Genomic DNA, 22,417 nt, shown 5'->3' with positions numbered 1-22,417 from the left:
TACCACAGCACCTGACCTGGCAGGGCCTGCTGCGGCCTACCACGGCACACCTCCCCTGACATCCGAGGGGAGCCTTCAGCTGGCCTAAAGGAGCTTCACTCGCACATCCCTATCCACACCTGAAAGAGTGAACCAACACGGACCTATTTCCACGGAGTTGAGCCCAGGAGACGATCTGGGCCTGGGGAGGCCTACCACCACCTACCACGACGCAACCCTGCCCAGACCTGAAGCCCATCTCTCTACCCCCCGTGAGCACAGCCAGCGTGGGAGAGGGCCCGACTGCTGATTCCGTGGTCCCCTAGCCCCTACTACACCCAACCCCCAAGGCAGATGCCCACCCCTCACAACCTTTTACTAAAACTCATCTCCACCACCTGGGAAACACTTCTACAGCTGACGTCCACCCCTCATCTCCTCAAGCCAAACTTCACCCTACACTCTGGGACTTGCACAAACTGGAACTCATAGCCTGATTACAACCATGCTACTACCCCCCAGCACCGGCGCCGGTCACCATGGATCCCCTGGGGCTAATACTACCCTTGGCCGCAAGTTATCTAACTGATCTCAACCCATGCTGAACCTAAGCATGAGAAATCTAGCTGCAGGAAGATATAACAACAAGATACTCTACTGCACGCTGGACTATCTGCAATCAACCACCCTGAGAAACATTCCATCACACTTGACTCCGTATACCTTCCTAAAATGCCTCCTTTACTCCTCCTCCTCGTACTCCTCTCTTCCGTTCCCAAAATCTCTTTTCTAGATCCCTCTACTCCTCCCAAACAACTGTACATCTCACCTTCACTGCTCCCATCTCCCTACTACGGCTCTCACCACCTCCTCTTGATACTCCACTCTCCCACTGACCCGAATGCTACCACTGGTAGACATACGCGCTCATATACATCCCGCTCCCATGCCACCTTTCTCACCCTTCTCCTAACCTCTGGGAAAATCTCCCCGAACCCTGGTCCCCCACTACCTTGTCTACACACAAGGCACCCTCTTACTTCCATGAACTGCAGCAACCCCCTCAATCTAATACCTGTTCCTTTGCTCCCCAAAACCACCTTCCCGTTTTCATGTGCACTCTGGAACGCCTGATCAGTTTGCAACAAACTCACCGCCATCCACGACCTCTGTGTCTCCCACTCCCTTAACCTCCTTGCGATCACCGAAACCTGGATCCAAGCTACTGACTCTACCTCCCCCGCGGCACTCTCCTATGAAGGTCTCATTTGGACCCACTCACCCAGACCCAACGGTCGGAAAGGTGGTGGGGTTGGTATGCTCCTCTCACCACAGAGTACCTTCCAAGTCCTCCCAAACCCTCCCTCTCTATCCTTCTCTTCTTTCGAGGCCCACTGCATCCGGCTATTCTCTCCAATCTCTCTAAGGATTGCAGTAATCTATCGGCCTCCTGGACCCGCTTCCACGATGACTTCTCCACCTGGCTTCCCTTCTTTCTCTCCTCCGAGCTACCCACCATCATCCTTGGACACTCCAACATCCCTATCAACATCGTTAACCCGGCTACAACTCAACTCCTCCACTTAACCTCTTCTTTTGCACTCGCACAGTGTATACAGTCCACCACCCATTCTGACGGGAACACCCTAGACCTCATCTTCTCTCACTTCTGCACTCCCTACAATCTCTCAAACACCACCTTTCCTTTTCTGATCACAACCTCATTACCTTCTCCGTCTCCTCGTCCTCAAACACCTATCCCCCTAAACATCATACTATCACCAGCAGAAACCTCCGCAACTTGAACCCTGCCCCTTTCCACTCTGCAGCTGACCAACTTTACGACAGTATCCTTCCCCTGTCCTGCCCTGGCCACTACTGTTTATAACAACTCGCTGTCAGCCGCTCTAGACTCGATAGCACCCCAACAACACAAAGCATAAGACCCCGACTGCTACAACCCTGGCAGACTGACCACACCAAAAATCTCAAACAACGCAGTCGTGCACTGAAGCGACCATGGCGCAAAACCAAATCACAACAAGCATTCACCCGATATAAATCTGCCTTCCTAACCTACACTTCCTCCCTTCAAACTGCCAAGCAAGCCTACTTTGTTACCCTCAATACCTTCTCCTCCAGTCCTCGCCGGCTCTTCTCTACTTTAACTCTCTGCTCTCTCCGCCTCCACCTCCACCCAATACCTCGCTCACCGCCCACGAGATTGCTAACCACTTCAAAAAACAAGTTTGACGCAATTCGTAAGGGACATCACCGCTGCTCAAACTTCCACCCCACCTAGCATTCCTCACACTAAAACCCCCTCAACACTCCACTCCTTCGACCTCGCTACTACTGAAAAGGTCACTAAGGTCTTCTCAGAAGCCCACCTCACCACCTGCCCCCTTGACCCTGTCCCTTCACAACTCCTACGATCACCCTCTTCCTCCATCCTACGCTCCCTCACTCACATCTTTAACCTTTCCCTCTCTACTGGCACCTTCCCATCCCCTCTAAAGCACGCAAACATCACTCCCATACTTAAAAAACCCTCCCTGGATCTCACTGACCTGAACAACCTAAGGCCCATCTCCCTGCTGCCATTTACATCCAAACTCCTAGAGCGATAAGTCTATAATCGCCTGGGTTCCCACCTCACCGACAACAACCTCCTTGACCCCCTACAGTCTGGCTTCTGCCCCCTACACTCCACCGAAACTGCCCTACTCAAACTCACCAATGACCTGCTAACCGCCAAAACTAATGGCCACTATTCAGTGCTCCTACTCCTCGACCTCTCTGCGGCTTTCGACACGTTTGACCACCCCCTCCTCCTTAAAAAAACTACACTCTCTTGGTCTCAAGAGACTCCACTCTCTCCTGGCTCTCTTCCTATCTATCACAGCACTCCGTCAGTGTTACCTACCTATAACGCTGTCACCTCCTCTTCACTCCCCCTCTCTGTTGGGGTCCCTCAAGGATCTGTCCTCGGACCCCTCCTCTTCTCCATCTACATCTCCTCCCTTGGCCAATTGATGCACTCTCACGGCCGACGACACACAAATCTCTCTACCCCTCAACTCACCCCTTCAGTCTCTGCCTGTATCACAAGCCTACTGAGCGACATATCGGACTGGATGTCACTCCACTTCCTCACACTAAATCTTTCCAAAACTGAGCTCCTAGTTTTCCCCCCAGCCCACGCCCCCCCCCCCCCATGACTTCATCAAGACCAACAACACTACCATCAGTCCCACCCCTCAAGCCAGAATTCTAGGTGTCATCCTAGACTCCAATTTGTCCTTCCAGCCCCAGGTCCAATCGCTGACAAATTCATGTAGACTTCACCTCCGCAACATCTCCAAAATACGACCGTTCCTAACCCCGGAAACCACTAAGCAACTCATCCACTCCCTTATTATATCACGCCTCGACTATTGTAACTCCCTCCTCACCGGCTTACCTCACAGCAAGCTATCCCTGCTTCAGTCCATCTTGAATGCTGCGGCCAGACTCATTCACCTTACTAACCACTCCCTATATGCCACCCCCCTCTGCCAATTCCTCCACTGGCTTCCGATTGCCCAACGGATAAAAGTCAAAACGCTAACACTGACATACAAAAGTTGTTCATAATACTGCCCCAAACTACATCACCGATCTTGTCTCCAAATGCCACCCAAAACGTACTCTCCGCTCCTCACAAGACCTCCTACTCTCAAGCTCCCTGGTCTCCTCCTCCCATGCCTGTCTCCAAGACTTCTCCAGGCCTTCTCCCATCCTCTGGAACGCCCTACCCCAATCCATCAGACTATCACCTACTCTGCTCACCTTTAGGTGCACTCTGAAAACCTATCTATTCAGGGAAGCCTACCCCACCCTCAGCTAATTACTGAACTCTTCCACTCTTCCTACCACTTCATCCCCCACAGCTATTTCCTCCTGTACCACTATCCCCTCCCTCCTAGATTGTAAGCTCCAAAAGGAGCAGGACCCTCGAACCCCTCGTGTATTGAATCGTATTGTTACTGTACTGTCTCATATATTGTCTCCCACCTTAATGTAAAGAGCTGAGCAAACTGTCGGCGCTATATAAATCCTGTATAATAATAATAATAATACTATAGTCAGCTGAGCTAGAGGCCACTTAAATACTAAATGGAACCAACAAGTAGTTACAGGTACATGTTATATTGGGACAGAAGGGTGAACTATTGTCTCAAGTGTATCCTAAAAGGAATGTGGTCTGCAAAAATCACAGTAAGATTGTTGGTTGCCATTGTTACTGACTGCCACACCTTCCTGCCTTTACAAATGCAACTTCCCAAGGCTTAGCACCTCTTTAGCCAAAGTGAGCACTGTACCATCATTCTGCTAATTGGCATCATGATCTTGCTAACCAACTTCTTCTTATTTGGTGGTGCTACCTCTGACCTGTATTTGCTGAACACCCAGCTGCACCCTGACTGAAAGCAGACAGCTGAGAGGTGCGAGATAGAGGTTTGCTGGTGGTGTGTTCTGGAAGCACTCAGATTCAGGGAGTTAGAGGGATTTCATGGTATATCAAACTGTCAACCAACACTGCTTCTGTAGGTGGCTAACCAGTGGCAAGTCTTAGTGTTGGCTAAGCTGGTAACATGACATATTCACAAGGCTCGTGCGAGGTTTAAGATCTTGAGCAATAACTGGGTAAGCAAATGATCAAACTTTAAAGTCCAACTCCACTTTTGGTAAAAATAAAACATGCAAATCCCTGGTAGTAGTTAAAAATAAAACGCTGTTTTTCTGTTATACTCACTCCCTCTCTGATACTGTCTTCCATGAACATACCAGTTCAGAGATTCAGTGTCAGTCTGAGTCATTCAACCCACTTCCTGTGAGCCCAGAGCGTCAAGGCTCTATATTTACTCTATGTTTAGTGTTGTCCTATGTCTTATGGACTCTACAATGTTATCACACTGTCTTATCAGGAAGTGTTTTAGGAATACAGAGCACCACTGATATTGGGAAGAGGAGAGGGTGAGGTGTTCTGTAGATCCAACACAATTACCTTCCTATTCTGAGACAATGCCACACCTCCAGATACACAGTAGAGATAACAGCGTTGTCACCCCAAAACAGGAAGGAAAAGCCAGGCCACGGCTACGTGCACACAGACTTTACAAAACGCCAGTGCTCTTGAGAGGAAAAAAAAAAACACGTTAAATTTGAATGGTTTTTGTACTAGTGCAGTAGTCTCCAAACTGTGACCTGCAGGCCAGATGCAGCCTCCTGCTTGCTTTTAGTACCCTTGGGGGGACTATTTTCATCTACTGACCCAATGCCTCAATGATGAGGCAATATTTAAAAAAGGGGTCAAAATCTTTAGCAAGTAATTACAGACATGTCAACTTCTATAGTCGGGAAGATATTGAAGAGTTTAATAAAAGACCACATAGATGAGATCTTGCTGGAAAAAAATATTTTAAGTAACAGACAGCATGGATTCATGAAAGACAGAAGTTGTCAAACAAATCTGATTTCTTTTTATGAGAAGGTGAGCAAAACCTTGGACAGAGGTGGCGGTGGACGTGGTATACTTGGATTTTGCAAAAGCGTTTGACACAGTTCCCCACACACAGCTAATGTGTAAGGTAAAGTCTACGGGCTTGGAAAAATCTGTAAGCAAATGGATGGAAACTGGCTAAAAGATCGTATTCAGAGAGTAGTGGTTAATGATTCATACTCTGAATGGTCTAGGGTTGTCAGTGGTGTACCCCAAGGTTCAGTGTTGGGACCCTTACTTTTTAATATATTTATAAACAATATAGGGTCTGAGATTAAAAATCCCATTTCAGTCTTTGCAGATGACACCAAGCTGTGCAGTGGAATAACGTCCTTACAGAATGTCTCCAACTTACAAGCCGACCTCAATGCACTGTGTAATTGGGCAACTATGTGGAAAATGAGGTTTAATGTTGATAAATGTAAGGTTATGCACTTGGGGGCCAAGAATATGCATGCATCATACATACTAGGGGGGGGGTACAACTGGGGGAATCAATGGTGGAGAAGGATCTGGGAGTCCTGGTAGATCACAAGATTAATAATGGCATGCAATGCCAAGCTGCAGCTTCTAAAGTGAGCAAAATCCTCTCTTGTATTAAAAGAGGTATAGACTCCAGAGAGAGAGATATCATATTACCTCTGTACTAATCATTAGTAATACCTCATCTGGAATATGCAGTTGTTTTGGGCACCAATTCACAAAAAGAACATTGGGGAACTGGAGTACAGAGAAGGGTAACCAAACTGGTAAGAGGCATGGAGGAGCTCAGCTATGAGGAAAGATTAGAGGAACTGAATTTATTCTCTCTTGAGAAGAGGAGATTAAGGGGGGATATGATGAACATGTATAAATACATCAGTGGTTCATATAGTGAACTCGGTGTAGAGTTATTCACCCTGAGGTCATCACAGAGGACACGGGGGCACGCTTTACATCTGGAAGGAAAAAAAAATGTAAATCTCCAAACACAGAAAGGTTTATTCACAGTGAGAGCTGTGAAAATGTGGAATAGACTCCCTCAAGAGTTGGTTCTGGCCAGCTCAGTGGATTGCTTGAAAAAAGTCCTGGATTCTTTCCTAGATACACAGAATATAACTGGATACTAACATTTATAGGTAATGTTGAACCAGGGAATATCCGATTGCCTCTCGGGGGATCAGGAAGGAATTTTTTTCCCCTGCAGGAGCAAAATGGATCATGCTTTGCTGGGGTTTTTCTTGCCTTCCTCTGGATCAACTATGGGTATAGGATTATAACTTTGTTTTTTTGTAATGACTGAACTGGATGGACTTTTGTCTTTTTTCAGCCAGACTCACTATGTAACTATATAATACACAGAGCCATGGCTCCTGCGTCGCTTCTGGTCTCGGCTCTCTAGCACTCGGCTCCACCCCCACGTGTATCATCACGTGACTTCCTCAGTAGTACATCATATCACTTATTCTTATCATTTATCACTTTTCAATGTATGTAACCAACTTGGATAAAATATTTGTTTTGGTTTTTTTCCCCTTTTACAGTTTTAAGAAGTGTTACAGACGTTGCCCATACAGATGTGCATGGGATTACCTGTGTTAAATTCAGGGTAAGTGCATATCTGTAGTTTTTTTTTAATTTATTATTATATTTTATTATTTTTTTTATTTATTTTTTATTTTTTGTATAATTTTTTGGGTAATCTCTTTGGGACTTGATTTTTCACTATAATTGTGGGTTTTTGGGTTTAAGTCAATAAATATATGTATTATTGGTACTTCAGGGGAAGGATATTGATATGACTTTAAGGGATTTTTGAGGATTTTATATATATATATATGTGTGTTGATTTATACTTATATCTGTAGTTATTTCTAGTTGGTCCATATCTGATACTTATAGAAGCTTCTCCAAGAAATAGGTGAGCCTGTAATTGCTGTTCATGCTAGAGAGGATTAGATGAGCTTCCATAATTAGTTCAAGCCCACCTCCAGCTTGAGTGCAGATTTAAAAATTATGAGTCCATGACCGGAGGAATACAAAAATAAAGAAAGAAAAAAAAAAACTTAAAAAAACACACACACACACACACACACACACACACACCAGGGCTGCTATTCTCACTTTCTTCCTGCAGACTTACCAGTTCAGTTCAGGGAACAAGCGCTGCTCCTCTTCCAGAACGATACACACCGCTTTCCACACTCTTAAACTGTTACTAAACCCAGGACCCTGCATTCACTATATCTGTTCTCCCACAGTACACTCAACACGGAAATGCAATTATTTTAGTAAATATAAACTGCTACATACCTTTTCTCATCAGCAGTTAGAGCAGTCTTGTGACTTCAGCTGAGCACTGGTTAAAGCTTGTAGGAGGAGTTTTCACTACGAGGATGGAAATCCCCTGACCTCTGTCTGGACAGTGCTGATTGGCCCTGTGCTGATCACATGCACTCTTCCAAGAAGAAGAAAAAACCCTCTCTAGCAATACACACTGAGCATGTGCAGAAGGACACGGCTCAGTCTGTCTTATCAGCGTGGGCATTTAAACAAGAGGAGGGGCAGAGAAGAGAAGATCAAACAGCCTTTTACGCAATGCAGAGGATTAACCCCTTATAACTAGCATGCTTTACTGCATATACAGACTGATTTTACTGTTGTGGGTTTAGTAACACTAACTTACATTTTATATACATCAATCAGCCATAAAACTTTATGACCACTCACCTAATATTGAGTAGGTCCCCTTTTTGCCACCAAAGCTGCACTGACCTCTGAAGACATGGACGCCACTAGACCACTGAAGGTCTGCTGTGGTATCTGGTTCCAAGTCGTCAATAGCAGATCCTTTAAGTCTGAGAGGTGAATCGGACTTGTTTTTCCAACACATCCCACAGATGTTTGATTGGATTAAGTTCTGGAGAATTTGAAGACAACACAACAAACGCATTGTTGTGTTCCTCAAACTATTCTTGAACCATTTTGAATTATCCTGCTGAAAGAGGCCACTGCCACCAGGGAACAACATTTCCATGAAGGGGTGTACTGTTCAGGTAAGTGGTACGTGTCAAGTAACATCCACATCAGGGCTTGACAAATCCCAGGCACCAGCCCGACTAGACATTGTGTCCTGGCACCTGGGCTTTTGTCAACCCATTCCTAGTTACCTAGTTTCCGACCGTGCTAAAGCTGAATGACAGCTACAGCATGGCCAGCTAGTTCTAAGAGGGCGTCTGACGTCCTCCCTTTCAGACACAGCTGGTCACAGATAAAGGTAAAGGGCCGATCACATTGTAAACAGTCTTGCCAGTTAGTGGCAGTCCTTTCCTCCCGCGCTGTCACATCGTGAGGAAAGAAGAGCCAGTAACTCGTAAGTATTAAAGGCACATTTACACCGATATCAGGATGCTGATCATTTGTGCCCCGATTATAGGTGCAGCCCCATCAGCACCTTTTCATCAGTGCCTATCAGTTCTTATCAGTGTCGCATCATCAGTGAAGAAAAATTACTTTTTTACTAAATTTTAAAATAATTATTTTTTTTTTAAATTTGTGTCCTTTTCTGTTTGTTTACCAAAAAATAAAAAGCACAATGGTGATTAAATACCACCTAAAGAAAGCTCTGTCTCGAAAAAAAAAAAAAAAGATACACATCAGGGCACATAAAAGAAAGGGTTTTGTCGTTGGAAAAAAAAGCTTCATTAGCAAAAAAAAAGAAAAAAAAAAAAAAAGGACTCCAAACTTTTTTAGCTGGCTCCTAGACTCAAAGTAAGGACGCACCGATACTTTTTCTCAAGTACTAGCCAATACCAAATATCGATACCTATTTTTAGAATAACCGGTATTCTTTTATTTACATTTCAGCTGTCAGAAGTATCGGTGCCATACATGCCATACACCCAGATAGCAGAAGCCCATACATGCCGTACACCCAGACAGCAGAAGCCCATACATGCCGTACACCCAGATAGCAGAAGCCCATACATGCCGTACACCCAGATAGCAGAAGCCCATACATGCCGTACATCCAGATAGCAGAAGCCCATACATGCCGTACACTCAGATAGCAGAAGCCCATACATGCCGTACACTCAGATAGCAGAAGCCCATACATGTCGTACACCCAGACATGCCGTACACCCAGATAGCAGAAGCCCATACATGTCGTACACCCAGACAGCAGAAGCCCACACATGCCGTACACCCAGACATGCCGTACACCCAGATAGCAGAAGCCCATACATGCCGTACACCCAGATAGCAGAAGCCCATACATGCCGTACATCAAGATAGCAGAAGCCCATACATGCCGTACACTCAGATAGCAGAAGCCCATACATGCCGTACACTCAGATAGCAGAAGCCCATACATGCCGTACACCCAGATAGCAGAAGCCCATACATGCCGTACATCCAGATAGCAGAAGCCCATACATGCCGTACACTCAGATAGCAGAAGCCCATACATGCCGTACACTCAGATAGCAGAAGCCCATACATGCCGTACACTCAGATAGCAGAAGCCCATACATGCCGTACACTCAGATAGCAGAAGCCCATACATGCCGTACACTCAGATAGCAGAAGCCCATACATGCCGTACACTCAGATAGCAGAAGCCCATACATGCCGTACACTCAGATAGCAGAAGCCCATACATGCCGTACACTCAGATAGCAGAAGCCCATACATGCCGTACACTCAGATAGCAGAAGCCCATACATGCCGTACACCCAGACAGAAAATGCACCTAGTAAGCAGATGGTCATACAGACACACAGCAGGCTGAGAGATGTCAGCACACAGGGAAGACTTCCTGTCTTTTCTGCTCTCCTTCCTCCAGTAACCGATGAGCAGGAATATCACAGAGCAGACTCCAAGTGGACACCACAGCCCGCTTCAATGAGATTAGTTCTGTGCTGTGGAAGCCCCCATGACATGGAAATAAGCTGGCTCAACCTGCATGATTTCCACAGCTTGATAGGACCTCACACGTGCCTCCATCCAAAACAGAGCTACAGTGAAGTGAGGAGATTCCCTTCCTGGGAAAAAAACCCAGTAATCAAATCAGAGTAGTTGGAAGCAGAAAAACTACTGCAACCAGCATATAACTTTAACCATAACACCAGCATGGAGCTCGAGATTGGTGGGGATGAGCCAATGCAGTAAAAGCCTGGGGCTCCCTTGCTCTCCAGGAGCTCAGAGACAGCACCACGACTACATATACTATATGCCTTTTATTGTACAGCGCCTGGAGCTGTCAGCGGACATCAGGTATTGGTTTTAGGTATCGGAGCATTTGCACGAGTACCGATACTTGTGAAAATGCTAAGTATCAGCAGCGATTTCGTCAACAACATTGGTGCAACCCTAATTCAAAGCAAATTTGTCAAGTCCTGATCCACATGACTCACAAGACCCATGGTTTACCAGCAGAATATTGCCTAAAGCATCACACTGCCTCCACTGGCTTGTTTTCTTCCAATGTGGCATCCTGGTGCCATTTGTTTGCCAGGTAAGAGACGCACATGCATCCAGCCATTCACATGATGTAAAAGAAAAATGTGATTTACAGTTGCAAGAAAAAGTATGTGAACCCCTTGGGATTACGTGGAGTTTTGCATGAATTGGGCATAAAATGTGCTCTGAACGTCATCTAAGTCACAACAATAGAAGAACACAGTCTGCTGAACATAATACTACACAAACATTAGATGTTGCCATGGTTTAATTGCACATAAAACATGTAAACATTCACAGTGCAGGGAGGAAAATGTATGTGAACCTTTGGACTTAATAACTGGTTGACCCTCCTTTGGCAGCAATAACCTCAACCGAACGTTTCCTGTAGTTGCAGATGTCTGGTGTGAATCGCTCTCTTAAGGTCATGCCACAGCATTTCAATCGGGTTGAGGTCAGGACTCTGACTGGGCCACTCCAGAAGGCGTATTCTGTGCTGTTGCAGCCATTGTTTTGTTGAATTACTTGTATGCTTTGGGTCATTGTCCTGTTGCATCACCCATCCTCTGCGGAGCTTCAGTTGGTGGACAGATGGTCGTACGTTTTCCTGCAAAATGTCTTAATAAACTCTGGAATTCATTTTCCTATCAATTACAACAATCTGTCCAGGCCCTGAGGCAGCAAAGCAGCCCCAAACCATGATGCTCCCTCCGCCATGTTTTACAGTGGGGATGAGGTTTTGATGTTGGTGTGCTGTGCCTTTTTTTCTCCACACATAGTGTTGTGTGTTGTTCCCAAACAACTCAATCTTGGTTTCATCTGTCCACAGTATATTTTGCCAGTAGTGCTGTGGAACATCCAGGTGCTCTTTTGCAAACTTCAAACATGCTGCAATATTCTTTTTGGACAGCAATGGCTTCCTCCGTGGTGTCCTCCCATGTACTCCATTCTTGTTTAATGTTTTCCTTATTGTAGATGTGTCAACAAAAATGTTAGCATGTGCCAGAGATTTCTGTAGGTCTTTAGCTGACACTCTGGGATTCTTCTTTACCTCATGCAGCATTCTGCGCTGTGCTCTTGCAGTCATTTTTACAGAACGACCACGCCTAGGAAGAGTAGCAGCAGTGCTAAACTTTCTCCATTTGTAGACAGTCTGTCTTACCGTGGACACATGAACATCAAGGCTTTTGGAGATACTTTTGTAACCCTTTCCAGCTTCATGCAAGTCAACAATTCTTGATCGTAGGTCTTCCGAGAGCTCTTTTCTGCGAGGCATGGTTCACATCCGACAGTGCTTCTTGAAACCAGTAAACCCAAAACAGGTGTGTGTTTTTTAAGGGCAGGACAGCTGTCAGCAACACATCCAATATCATCACACTGATTGGAGTCAAGGTTGGCTCACTCCTGGCTCCAATTAGCTCTGGGAGAAGTCATTAAGCTAGGGCCTCACATACTTTTTCCTCCCTGCACTGTGAATGTTTACATGTTATGTGCAATTAAACCATGGCAACATCTAATGTTTGTGTAGTATTATGTTCAGCAGACTGTGTTCTTCTATTGTTGTGACTTAGATGACGTTCAGAGCACATTTTATGCCCAATTCATGCAAAACTCCGCGTAATCCCAAGGGGTTCACATACTTTTTCTTGCAACTGTATCAGAGCAGGTCACCTTCTTCCGTTGCTCCATGGTCCAGTGCTGAAGCTCACATGTCCACTGTAGGCACTTTTGGCTGTGGACACACGATAGCATGAGCACCCTGGCTGGGCTGTGGCTATGCTCAACACAGTGCGATGCCCTTTTTTTTTTTTTTTTTTTGCTTTCAAACACACCAACTTCAGGAACATGTTTAATTGCAGCTTAATATGTCCCACTGACTTTCAGATGCCACTGTAACAAGATAATCAATGTTATTCACCTAACCAGTCAGTGGTCATAAAGTTATGGCTGATCGGTGTATATTACATGTAGGACAAAAATACTACATCTCAGTAATACTTAATGTTAGATCAAAAACCCAAAAGCAAAAAAGTATTAAAGTATTTAAGAATACAGTTTTATTAAACCCAAGTTGAGGAAAAATATAAAATTTAGCAGTACTACATCTAATGCCTAAACTCCAATGTTTGGAAGCTCTCACTGCTGCAGACTCATTTGTTGATATTTTTCTGTCCATCATTTCTGCCTAGTGGCACTCTGAAGCCCCAGCATAACCACCCTTTTCTCATGTGCTTTCTTGCATGTATGTTTCCAGTCAGGACTTCATTCGTACATGCATGTGCTTCATGTTCTGATACGCACAGACACCTCCAAAGCCCTGCATTTCAAGCCACTGCCCTGCTCCCCCCAAAGTGCTTCATGTGACAGTGGCTACTGTAAAGCACCATACCCTTGACAACAATAAGATGCCTACCGTGTGAGCTCTAAGTGACACAAACCGTTTTTATTTCATTTTTTTTTCCCCTTGAGTTCTTCTTAGAAAAGCATCTCCCAAGTCTGTATCTAGCGCACCTCTGGCTATTGGGTGTTTCCACTGGAAGAGTGATCATTCCAGTCCCATAAACAAAGAATACCATCTGCACTCCATGATACTTTGCAAAAGGGCAGAATGTGCTTGCTTGATAGTATATACAGAACTGTAGCCAAAAATAACAAAAACATTACCAGCAATTTAAATATATTATATAAAAAAAACAAAAAAAAATACAACACTGTAATATTAACGTTCAATCTACAGATTTCCCCTGCAGTACTTTTCTTCTGCCGCATCATTCAAGCCACTTCCTCTTATTCCAGGCCATGCTAGACCTGCCCTCAGCCTGTGACTGGATAGTAAAAGCAGCCTAATGAGAAGATCATCTCTATCACTCCTTCCTATTAGTATGCTTTTTAACAACGCATTAAATGATTGGCTTTGTGCCACACCTTCCTCGGTCAGACCAGCCCTGCTATAGAGACTGCAGAAGGCCGATATTACAGAGGAGGTTATTAAATAAATGTTTGCAGCTATCAATCCTGTAGCTGCTGACTTTTACTAAATGAAAACTTACCTGTCCAAAGATCCAGCACCATCCTCACCCAGGCTAGTTCTTCACTAGCCTCCAGGTTCCTGGCGCCAGCATAATGTGGGCAGCCGGCTGGGCAGCTTTCAGCTTCACCGGCAGCTGCCCACTGTGCATGCGTGAGCCGCGCTGCACTTTGTGAATAGTCCTGCAGTCTTCTGGGACCTCTGACTTGTTTGCGGGGGGGGGACCTCGAGGAGGGGGGTGTTAGGAGAACTTCCACTTGGATTGCCAAGGCGACCAAAGCGGAAGTGGGAACAGGTAACTGTCAAAACTAGGTAACTGCTCCCCCCCTCCAAAATGACATGCCAAATATTAGACAAAGGAGGGGGGTGGGTGGAGCTCTGCTTTAAGTAAAAATTCACATACTTTCAATGCCTGCATTCAACAAACAAACATACATTTAATGGCATAATAATTATTACAAAGATGCATTAAAGAATTTTATTCCAACATTTCAAACTGCTGCTGATATGTGTATGTTGCACCATGTACTTGCATTAAAAAGTTTCCTGTTCTCCTTGTATTGCTTCCTTTGTGTGAAATCCCTAGTGACCCTACCATATTTCAAAATGGCCACATTAGGCAGGAGAGCACATCCATTCCAATGTGGTCCATTTTCTGGCTGTGCTAGGCAAATAGCCTGCCTTCACTTCAATTCACTGCAATTCACTTGGAAGATCAGTGTTCTGCTGTTTCTCCACCCATATCCATCTAAGCTTCTTATGCATCAGAGATTATGTGATCACTTAAAAAGGAAAAAAAAAAAAAAGTATTTATCACACACACATTTTGCCTTTCATTTCTATTTTAAACAGAATGGGTTGTTTTACAAGGTAACAGTTTCACATATACTTTGATTAGTCTTTTATATCTGCCTGGAGTTCAGCTTTAATGAATGATTTATAGTTTATCCATTCTTAAATATATATCACAATGGCTACATTCTCCATTCTAAAATATATGACACAATGGCTACACAACATGAGGACTTGGCGATAGTTGTAAGGCACTGGTGCTATTGTTAATTTGCTTTTACTTCTGGAGGTGATTGTAGCCATATTAGTGCATTTGCGACAGAAAAAAAAAAAAAAAAAAAAAAAAAGTATCATGGACAGTACTCAATTGTGTCTTTTACTTCTCAATACACAATTCATGCAATACATCGTCCTTGTCACTACAGGAGTCTATCATCTAATGACTCTACCACTTTCAGACACAAAGATACAAAAAAGACACTAGGGACAGTTTTGGGAGGAAGTCAATCATCCTGCCAGTATGTTGCTGTGAAATTATGTAAAAGGATGCACATGGTATGTATGCATTTCAAAACCACTGTGGGGGGAAAAACAAAAAAAAACAAAATAAACCCCACTCAAATGTCTTAACAGTAGCACATATTGAAGATTCAGTTACTGTGGCATATATCCTATTGTGAAAATAAATTACTTTCATAGTAAAAATGTCATCATTTTTATTATTTACAATGCTAAAAAGTGTTTTTAAACAAGTGTGCCACCCAAATTGCTAATTTAATAACCAACATTTGCCATAGACAGGACAAGACTGTTGAACAATGCAAAATATTTGTGGTGATGTCATGCATAGGTTTCAATGTTTCCCCAAAGCAATTACACTGGTAGTCTTTTAGAGATCAGCCATGGCCCTACAAAAGGTAACGCTGGTTGGAGAGTCTTGAACAATTTTCAATATATTTCCAGAAATAAAAATGCACAAAAAAAAAAAAAAAACTTGCACTGCAGATAGTAACAGGGGATTTTCTACATGCATCAGCTAGTGGATGTGTATGGGAATTAAAAGGAGGATCAGCCGTGCAACTGTTCAAAAACAAATCCATCCCTTTATGTATGGCGCTGCCACCTGCGCTCCCCCCAATCACAGAATATCACACATCTAAAATTCGATCTCAGCTCAGGATGATAAGAGCTGGAAACCAGCAAATTGAATATACAGATGCTTGGATCAGGGGCAAAAGGGTAAGTAATTCACTTCACTAAGCCATACCACCCCTGATGCTTCCTAGAGTTGTCCTGTAAATCATAAAAGCCCTGAGAAAAATAAATCACATATATGACAGCTTAGCAGAAAATGTGCACGTTAAAGAGGTTTCAAAAGTTGCAGACTGCCAGCAAAATTATTAATTATTACTGACATTACCAAATGGTGACAGTAATACTATATATAGACTTTTACTTTAATCACTGCCAACAAACAAAAGCACAGCTTACTAAGTCATTGTTTACTGACACCTAACTGCAGCAGAAAGCCATGTTCTATTCATGTGGAAATCCTTGAGACATTTAGCAGTCAAGCTTTATCTGTTACTTGTATGTACAAACTACACATGTCATGGGAACCGCTAGCAAATACTACTGGTAAAGCCAACACCCCCATACTAATGACTCCTGCTCCACATGTGGAAACCTCTCCTTTAACCCCATACAAGAAGAATCTGTGCCTAGATTCAATGCAGATACATGATCTGTATATCATTTCAGCATGACATTGGGGGCAGGGACACAAAAGATCTTCAGGTTTCCTGCCTACAAAGTGTGATGGCCCTGGCAAGTGAAATCACATTTCACAGCTTCCCTGAGCTACATGCACTGATATCTCAACAATTTAGATCTTGTATACATGGATGCTGCAAGTTGTTTCAGGTAGAAGAATCCCTTTGAATTGATAAAACAAGACATCCATGTTTAAGATGTAGAGTTTTATTATTAATGTTAATGTTTTGTTTTTAATAACAAGGCCATTCTTAATTTAAAATTTCAAAAGAAGTAGAGAAGGCATCTGTGATGCACGAGGGCAGTAAATGCATTGCAGACGCATGGGCAATGCTTTAGCACTTACAACAAGTGAATTAAAACCAGGAGTGGAATGTGCTTGAAAGGAAAGCTGCATTCATAAAAAGCAATTGCAGCCTGACAGCAGGAATAGCACTGGTGTGCCCTGCCTTGTCAGTTTCCATTGATATGTACAGTGTCTTTAAGGAGCTGAAGAATCATAGCTAAAACCTAAGGACCTTCAGCTGATCAGGGCACAGAAATATGCAAAGCTCTGGTAAAACTGCACTACATGAAACTAGAATACCTAAATATGAAATAAAATCAAAACACCAATAACATGATCTAAAAGTAAGGAGCCAGAAAAAAAAATAACTGGAAGTTAGTAACAATACTCATTCAGATTTGAATCTTCATAAAACACAGCACAAGCAGCCTTTCATTTCTCAAGTCCTGTTCAGAAAGCATCTTTACTGGTTGCTATTAAACATGATTCACAAGTGAAGCATCGCTGCTGCAACCATCGCTAACAGGCGGAAGACAAAGTTCTTTACAACAGACAAAAGAGGAAACAAATCTATATTGCGAAACAAAGCCTCTCACTAATTCACAGCGTAGGGCCTCTTGCACTTAGGCGAAAAAAATGTCACATTTGTAGTCATGTAGCATTTTATTTTTTCTGGATCTGAACACAGGGGCATTGTTTGTCATTGGGACAATGCACACAGCTGCATAATTCAGGGATGCGTTCAGAGCCATAAGCAGTAATCTACGCATGTATACGCATGTGTATATGAGCGTAGACGTTTCACTGAAACACTGCCAACTAGAAGAAAGTGAGGAACAATTGTATTTGTCTACAAGCAAGGGCTATATGGAACTTAAATCCAGTGTTATTACAATTCAAGATCCTGAATATAATGAAGGAAGAACTTGGATGTGTTTGGATCCCAGTCAGAACCCAATGTGAGTGATCCCACTAGGAAGCTGTCATCTGGGCAAATTGTAAGCAGCTGAGGCATCCCCCACTCCACAGCTACATGTATACACACCTTCTGTATGTGTGGCTGCAGGGTGGAATGCCCTGGCAGCAGATGATTGGCCCAGCACAGTGACAACTTCCTGGTGGGATCACTCAGGTGGGTTCAGGCTGGGATCTAAACACATCCAATCACATCCCTACAAATCAACATCAGTGAGCTGCAAGAGGCCCATATGTCTATCAAGGTTGTACTAGGATCATTTCAGGAGAAAATTAATCTGCAAAACTAAAAATGACTAATATATACAACATAAAGGCCTGTGCTTCTGCAGCCCCTAAGGGTGGATTTACTAACGGCAAATAGGCTGTTCACCTTGGAAGGGATTTTTCCTTTAGCTTAGTGAATGTGGCAAAAATTGGCATTGCAAAAATTACCCAATCATGTGCAATGAAAATAAAAAATATTTTAATTGTACAGTACACAGGCTGGATATACATAGATCCCGATGGTAGCAAGCCTATAATCCAGGGTCTATGCATATTCAGCCTGCGTCCTGCACTGTAAGATATGGAGTTTACAGACAAGAACAATTTCCTTTTATGTTAATACCACAATAAAGGACAACAATAAAGGTTGGATATTGATAGACCCTGCGGGGAGAAGCCTAAGCCCTGGGTGTATGAATATCCATGCCCTGTACTGTTCTCCAAGATATGCAATTTATAGGCAAGTCAAAATTCCTGATCTGTTAATTGCACAATACAGGGCACAGGCTAGATATTCATAGACCCTGATGGCAGAAGCCCAAGCCCTGGGTGTATGAATATCCAGCCTCTGCCCTGTACTGTTACATAAACAGAAAGGAATGCAAGCGTACCTGTAAATTCTGTATGTTGGAGCACAGAACAGAACAAAGGATGAATATATATATATATATATATATATATATATATATATATATATATATATATATATAGATGCTGGGTTTGAAGTCTGCTTGTTGCAGAGTCAATAACCAGCCGGTGTTCTGTTCTATACTACAAGACAAAGAATCTACAGGTTATCCAACATTCCTGATCCTAATCATACAGTGCAAGACATAGGCTGCATATTCACAGACCTGGAAGGTAGCAGCCTAAACCCAGAGTCTATGAATATCCAGCCTGTCTTGTACAGTACGATTGACATACAATTAATTTGGACTTACCTGTAACTTCCATATGTTGGATTACAGTACAGGACACAAGCTGGATCTTCAGTAACCCTAAAGGTAGCAGCCTATCACCTAGGGTCTGTGAATGTCTGGCATGTGTCCTGTATGGGTTGATGAAGAAAAAAGGAGTTTGAACTTACCTGTAACTTCCATATGTTGGACTACAGGACAGGACACAAGCTGGATCTTTATTAAAAGGGGTTCTTCAGTCCCCTGTGTGAAAATTAAAAGTCAGCAGCTACAAAAACTGTAGCTGCTTACTTAAAACAGACACTCACCTGTCCATGGATCCAGCGCCATGCTCACCAGACCTGACTTCACCACTCTTTGGCCCCCAGCATCTTAACTGCAGACGACTGACTGCTTGCAGCTTCACGGCCAGATAGATCCCTGCCATGCTGCGCCTTGTGATTGGACCAAATGCAATATTCCCAAGGCACACGTTCCTGAAGATGTTCAGTATTGATGGGTGCTGCAGTGATCACAGGCTGGTAACCAAAGACATGAGAAAAAAATGTGACCAGCACACCAAGGATTCCTCAAACAGGTCCAAGTCTTTATTTCGTGGTCACATGGTATGTGAAAAGGCAACGTTTTCTGAGCCACCGAGGGCCTCTTCGTCAGGCACCTTGTGAGTGGCCCTGCAGTCTCTTGGGACCTGTGACATGTCCCAAGAGGCTACGGGGAGAGGGGAGTGTGAGCTGCTCTGATTGGCTAGGTGGTGAGAGTAGAAGTGGGAACCTGTCAAAACCAGGTACCCCCATCCAGAGAAAAAAAATGCCAATATTGACAGAAGGGGGGGGGGTGTGAGGAGGATCAGCAGAACCTCCCCTTTTGGGTGAAGTTCCACTTTAACCCAAAAGGTACCATCAGCCGCAGCCTATAAATCTCCAGCCTGTGTCCTGTACTCCCCACATGGGATATCCAGGTAAGTCCAAACTCCTTTTTCTGTTGTCACATGACTGTATGATGGGAGACCGCAGGGCTTCACCGCTTTTTCTAAACTAAGTGAAAGTTCCCTTGCAGCCTGTTTGCCTTTAGTAAATGAAGTCTTCTTGGACAGAGAGCCAGGTCTGTGGTGTGGCATCATCCAGCTCCATAGAGGAAGAGATCCCCGGTCATCCCGACCTGTCCTAGGCACATCCCCGGTCATCCCGACCTGTCCTAGGCACATCCCCGGTCTTCCCGACCTGTCCTAGGCACATCCCCGGTCTTCCCGACCTGTCCTAGGCACATCCCCGGTCTTCCCGACCTGTCCTAGGCACATCCCCGGTCTTCCCGACCTGTCCTAGGCACATCCCCGGTCTTCCCGACCTGTCCTAGGCACATCCCCGGTCTTCCCGACCTGTCCTAGGCACATCCCCGGTCTTCCCGACCTGTCCTAGGCACATCCCCGGTCTTCCCGACCTGTCCTAGGCACATCCCCGGTCTTCCCGACCTGTCCTAGGCACATCCCCGGTCTTCCCGACCTGTCCTAGGCACATCCCCGGTCTTCCCGACCTGTCCTAGGCACATCCCCGGTCTTCCCGACCTGTCCTAGGCACATCCCCGGTCTTCCCGACCTGTCCTAGGCACATCCCCGGTCTTCCCGACCTGTCCTAGGCACATCCCCGGTCTTCCCGACCTGTCCTAGGCACATCCCCGGTCTTCCCGACCTGTCCTAGGCACATCCCCGGTCATCCCGACCTGTCCTAGGCACATCCCCGGTCATCCCGACCTGTCCTAGGCACATCCCCGGTCATCCCGACCTGTCCTAGGCACATCCCCGGTCATCCCGACCTGTCCTAGGCACATCCCCGGTCATCCTGACCTGTCCTAGGCACATCCCCGGTCATCCTGACCTGTCCTAGGCACATCCCCGGTCATCCTGACCTGTCCTAGGCACATCCCCGGTCATCCTGACCTGTCCTAGGCACATCCCCGGTCATCCTGACCTGTCCTAGGCACATCCCCCGGTCATCCTGACCTGTCCTAGGCACATCCCCGGTCATCCTGACCTGTCCTAGGCACATCCCCGGTCTTCCTGACCTGTCCTAGGCACATCCCCGGTCATCCTGACGTGTCCTAGGCACATCCCCGGTCACCCTGACGTGTCCTAGGCACATCCCCGGTCACCCTGACCTGTCCTAGGCACATCCCCGGTCATCCTGACGTGTCCTAGGCACATCCCTGGTTATCCTGACGTGTCCTAGGCACATCCCTGGTCACAGCCAAGATCAGGATCCAGCAAAGTTTCTGCCATGTAAACCATGAACCGCTGTCACCTGGCACCCTGACCGGTCTACACTGGACTCCAACAGAAGCCATAGAAAACAATGGAAGTGTCGGACACAGTGGAGGGATGCTGCCGCTCCATGGACTGCACAGAACGTGGGTTTGTTTCTCCACACCGCCCCGCCTCCCACACCGAGGGACGGCAGGCTGCTACTTGTAGTTCTCCCGCTGTCCGGCACAGTAATGTCGCAGTTATCGCCGACACTTTGAGGACTCCGCTCACCTGTCACCGTGTCTCCTCCGCTCCGCCATGCTCCGTCCTCCTCACACCCGGAGCGCCCCCCTCATCTCCACAGGGGCCACACTGACACACATACGCCACCGGTGCCCCCGTCCGTGTAGAGCCGTGTGTGAGCTCCTTCCCGTCCCTGTGTACGGAGCGCCCGACAGGACACACTACCTCCGCCCGTCCTAGCAACGCATCGCTCGGCTGGAAATGGATAAGTCAAGCCGTGACATCACAGCCATGTGATCGGGCTCAGCGCTACCATCACCGGGTCATGTGACCCGCTTCTGCTGCAATGCCAGGGCTGAGAGGGCGGGAGCGTTCAAAATGGCCAGAGTGCCTGCAGCTTTCCCTGCTTGTCATTGCTCTCCGCCATTTCTGGGGTTCTCGCCTTTCCTCCCTCCTCGTGGAGTTTGTCATCTGTCTACCGTTTCTGGGGTTCTCGCCTTTCCTCCCTCCTCGTGGAGTTTGTCATCTGTCCACCATTTCTGGGGTTCTCTCATTATCTCACCTTCCTTGCTCATGCAGTGTGCCTGGCTTCTCCCTATTTCTGGGGTTCTCGCCTTTCCTCCCTCCTCGTGGAGTTTGTCGTCTGTCCACCATTTTTGGGGGTTCTCGCCTTTCCTCCCTCCTTGTGGAGTTTGTCGTCTGTCCACCATTTTTGGGGGTTCTCGCCTTTCCTCCCTCCTCGTGGAGTTTGTCATCTGTCTACCGGTTCTGGGGTTCTCGCCTTTCCTCCCTCCTCGTGGAGTTTTTCGTCTGTCCACCATTTTTGGGGGTTCTCGCCTTTCCTCCCTCCTTGTGGAGTTTGTCATCTGTACACCATTTTTGGGGGTTCTCGCCTTTCCTCCCTCCTCGTGGAGTTTGTCATCGGCCTGGCCAC

At 45.6% G+C, this 22,417-nt stretch overlaps 1 protein-coding gene across 2 annotated transcripts in view; it reads right to left on the bottom strand.

The window, feature by feature from the left end:
* Positions 1–21,761, bottom strand: part of GALNT1 (polypeptide N-acetylgalactosaminyltransferase 1) — a 234,267-nt gene extending 212,506 nt beyond the window's left edge. Inside the window, exon 1 of one of the 2 annotated variants that reach the window (XM_089689075.1) lies at positions 21,532–21,761. The gene's annotated coding sequence lies outside the window, so the exon portion shown is untranslated. The remainder of the gene's footprint in view (positions 1–21,531) is intronic. The other variant, XM_089689074.1, reaches the window with a different exon arrangement.
* Between the last annotated feature and the right edge of the window lie 656 nt (positions 21,762–22,417).

The sequence above is a fragment of the Staurois parvus genome, unplaced genomic scaffold, assembly GCF_062004578.1.
Source record: "Staurois parvus isolate SC_StPar_1 unplaced genomic scaffold, SC_StPar_1.0 ptg000468l, whole genome shotgun sequence".
In the NCBI taxonomy this organism is placed as follows: domain Eukaryota; kingdom Metazoa; phylum Chordata; class Amphibia; order Anura; family Ranidae; genus Staurois; species Staurois parvus.
This window is presented reverse-complemented; position numbering and strand designations above follow the sequence as displayed.